We start from the raw sequence: 4451 nt of genomic DNA on the forward strand, positions 1-4451 counted from the left end.
GATGCTGCTGCTCTGTGTAATGAAGATCCTGTAGGGTTTGATCCATAGAACAGCCCTCCACAAACTCCAGCAGTTCATCCATGGGGTAGATGTTAGAGTGGGACAATTCAAAGCTCTGGATGTGGGTCTGATAGAGTGGCCCCAGGTGTGGGTCATCTGCCTTGGGTTTGTGCCCACCTGGGGCCCTCAGTCCCAGGTGGAGTTCTTCTAGTCTCAGCTTGCCTCTGGTTCTGGAAGCCTTCAGGACCTTCACAAGACTTGTGTCAATCTCAGGCCAGATCCCTGTCTGAGCCGGACTGCGGTCATCTCAGGCTCGCCTTCTTCAGGAAATGCTAGTCTACTGATCCCTCAGGTGTCTATAGGTCAGAACACTGAATTAAGCATAGACTCTCTCCTCTCTTCACCTATTGATGCACAGCAGCCACACCTGCAACACTTCTAGGGGCAGGCTGTTATGTTTCTTTAATGCTTGCTTAATGGTTGCCACCCTCTACCTTAGAGTGTTGCTTACAAGTCTACATAATGTTTGGAACTCACAATAGCACATTATACTCTTGTTCTGTATATTGCATAAATTCCATAGTAGGTTATTTTAATTTATATTGCTAAACTATTAGTAAAACTTTTTACATTTATCTCCGGAGTTTCTTTTCTTTCATTTTTAATCCAGATTTCTTTACAGTATAATTTCCGGTGTTCAGAAAGATTGTAAGAGCCAGAGGTCTGCAATGAGATAGTCTTTTATATATGACAGTGAAGCTGCACCTATGCAATCTTAGTAATATGGTCATCTAAACAATGACAACGCCAGCTGACATCCCATTCCTTTATTTTTGAAGAATTCCTTCAATATCTCTTTTGCCTCGGGTCATTTTTTGATGAATTTCTCTAGTTTTCATGTGCCTTAAAACTCTTTGTTTCATCTATGATTTGAAAAATTCTTCTAGAATTAGAGATGGCAGGTTGCTCTTTTTGCCCTTCAGTGCTTTGAAGGTCCTTCCCACTGTCTTCTAGCTTTCTTCGTTAAGGAGGAAAACTCTTCCTCATTCTTATCTCTCTCTGCACACATGCGCCCAGTGACGGCTTTTAAAAGGCCAACAGATATGCTACCATGGAAGGGGGAAGAATCATGCATCTCCAACCCTGGATAAAGGATTATAGGCAGCTCAGAGAGCAGGAGAAAATAGTATTCCCCAGGGAATAACTATCCCTGTCAATTGGTTATCCAATACCAAATAGTTAGCCCTGAAATCATATACATAAAAGTAATATTAAGCATATATAATTTAAAAGGCAGTACTAATATATTTAAGCATTACTATATATATAAGCATATATGCACACTATTTATCTTCCTATCTATCATCTGTCATCTATCTAGCTACATACCTATATGCACACACACACACACGCACACACACACACACACACACACACACAATTCAAGAAAAGGGGCCAGAGCTATGAATTTGAGAAAGAGTAGGGGGAGCGGTCACTAAGTGCCACCACTCTAGCAGAAGTGAGGCGTGGGTAAAGTGTTGTCAATAAATGAGGCAAACTAATGAATGCCTCATGCAAGAGCCAACATTATTGAGAGCACCGAACAATTTATACTCTGAAACTTAATCACAGTCAAGCTATCAGGAGTTCACTCTACAGACAGTCCCAAGGACAAGCCACATGTGACCAAAATATATTTTTCCATTAGAGGCATGTAAAGAATAGTTAAAACATTTAACTAACAACAGCAAGCAGTAAGTACTCTGAAATAAACACACAACTATCTGCTACTCCTAGGAGAAGTAGAAAACCCTTTTCCAAGAACAATTCTGTGTTTTGAAGAAATTGAAGTCATGAGACTCTTTCCTTCAAGGGCTCTTACACTCCAGAATCCCCCTCACAAGACTCCATTCCTGGACAATGTTCCAACCCACAAAAGGTTTGGATAGAGGAAAGGGAGAAAAGAGAAAATGATATAATTAGATTTTAATCTAAAAAATAAATTCTGTTTATGGACAGTTGCTTATGGAGCCACAGCCATGCAGCTGGATTAAGCCTACCCACTTTTCTGAGTTATTCCGAAACACCTAAGTTTCTCTTTTTCATTTTTAAATTTCGTTTTCCTCCTCTGGAGTCTTGCTTGCTTTCCCAGACACACTGGGCTTTCTTATTCTTCTGATGAAGTTGTCTTCTAGCCCTTTCCTTCCTGTTTTATAAGAAGCATTGTATGATTTCTTCTTTCTTCTTCTTCTTCTTCTTCTTCTTCTTCTTCTTCTTCTTCTTCTTCTTCTTCTTCTTCTTCTTCTTCTTCTTCCTCCTCTTCCTCTTTCTCTTTCTCTTCTTCCCCCTCCTCCCCCTCTTTCTCCTCCTCCCTCTCTCCTTCTCCTCTATTGCCTTCCAACTGCTGCTGGGATTTGCCGTTTGCCTACCCACATTTCTTGAACTAAAATAAGATTGTCACCCAGTTTCAAAATAAAATTTCACTTTATGAGACTTTAAGTAAATTTTGAAACATTTCAGCCATCCCTTTAATGGATTCTTTCTGTTCCTAATGCATGTTTTCTCCAGTGATCCAAACTGTACGCATCAAACAGCAGGAAGTCACACATAGCTAACCGAAAGTGTTTTCTGATTTTCTAAGCTAGTCTCTGCATTTTGTTTGTTTTACAAGTGAGATTGTGTCTGTCACTACACACCTATGTTCACCAAGCTTTTGCAATTTTAAGTCTACTATTAATTCTACCTAGTGTAATTTTTACTCCAAATATTGCATGTGACATTGTTACAGCTTCAGTGTTTTCTTTTTGACATGCATGTTTTTGGCTACCCTGTCTGTGATTTCTTCTAACTCTAACAAGTACACAGAGTAAACTCTTAGTAAATTTCTTTCCATCCTTGTGTTCTAATTTTATCAGGTCAGTATTGGTTTTGACAGGGTCTTGCTTCCATTAGCCATGAGCAGCTTCCAGGAATGCAACATTGATTAGGAAAGGAGGAATTACAACACGCCCTTCTCAAGTTCTTTTCTGTGAGTCTCTGCTCTGTGGGACTCTGCTTTATGATTACTGGCCCCTGGGCCTCAGCTCTATCATTTTGACTCTTGGGAAGCGGTATAATCCATTTGAGTTCCACTCCAGGAATGGTGACTCAAAAGCTTTCTTCGGGTAGGAAGGACATCAGTTGAGAGTTGAAACCATTCATTTCATGTTTCTTGGTGACCATTCTCCCTCACTGACTGATGTCCAATTTCCAGTAAACCATTCTATAGTTTTCATTTAAAGTTTTAGTAATTTGTATCATAAAGCCATCTGACCCATGTTTGTTTGTTTATTTATTGTTAGCTTCAGCACTTAGAAGCTGTTAATTATAATCCTCATCCTTTTAGAGTTTAACAGATAGTGATGGTGACAGTGTATGTTTTTTACTGGTGACAGGATGAGGAGATGCAGAGTGTGGGGACTCATTCTCTGAACTGCTCAGAATTATCTTCCAATGTATCTTCCCGTGGATGGTGACCCAGAAAACCATACAAGGCCATAAGGGAAGCTATCTGACATGTATTTTACATGTGATTCAGTGTAACAGTTTCTCCTGAAAACCTATAATGCTTCTACAAAACACCAAGTTTAATATCCAGCTCCTCACTTATAATGTATTCTGTGAGCTATGTGTGGTGAATACTTATAATTTTACATTGTATTTGCATTCATTTTTTAGTTATATTTTACTTTTTATGTTTGAGATTATGATATAATTAAATTTCTCCCTTCTCTTTCCTTCCTCCAAATTCTACTAAATATCCCACCCCACCCACTCTCTTCCAAATTCATAGCCTCTTCTTTCATTAATTGTCACTGCATGCATATATGTATATGAATATTAAATTATATAATATATTGCTAAATATCTGTTCAGTCTGCATACTTGTATGTGTGTTTTCAGGGCTAACCATTTGATACTGGGCAACCTATGCTCTTCCCTGTAGAAGACAACCTCTTTGGCTCCAAGGTTTCCTTAGTTGCCTATAGGTTTTGTGTAAGATTGGGGCCTTGTGGTCTTTTTCCTGTTTACTTTGGCATATCTAGTGGTGTCATCATTTTTAGACATATAGACATTTTGATGAGAGTTTATGGGTGTTGGTTCTGATATTATGAAGAGACGTAATCTTACACAGCAAGTTCCCATATCTTATGCTCATTTTTAAAACAAATTTGACATTCTCATACCCAAAGCAGAACTCAATTGTACCTGCATGATTCCCAGTTCCAAAATTACCATATCTAATAAGTGGCCAAAACTAAGACATTACCAAGACATTACTAAGCTATTACAATAGCTAAAACTAGTGGCCAAAAGTAAGACATTACAGACATCTCTCCTGACCAGAGCTCTAGAGCCTACTATTCAGCTGCTTCCTTAAAAGGAGCCATTCAGACAGCTGTTCATGAACT

General features: G+C 38.9%; 1 pseudogene; it reads right to left on the reverse strand.

Moving 5' to 3' along the window:
* Positions 1 to 328: 328 nt before the first annotated feature.
* LOC127666404 (uncharacterized) lies at positions 329 to 449 on the reverse strand (annotated as a pseudogene).
* Positions 450 to 4451: the final 4002 nt, after the last annotated feature.

The sequence above is a fragment of the Apodemus sylvaticus genome, chromosome 15, assembly GCF_947179515.1.
Source record: "Apodemus sylvaticus chromosome 15, mApoSyl1.1, whole genome shotgun sequence".
Lineage (NCBI taxonomy): Eukaryota > Metazoa > Chordata > Mammalia > Rodentia > Muridae > Apodemus > Apodemus sylvaticus.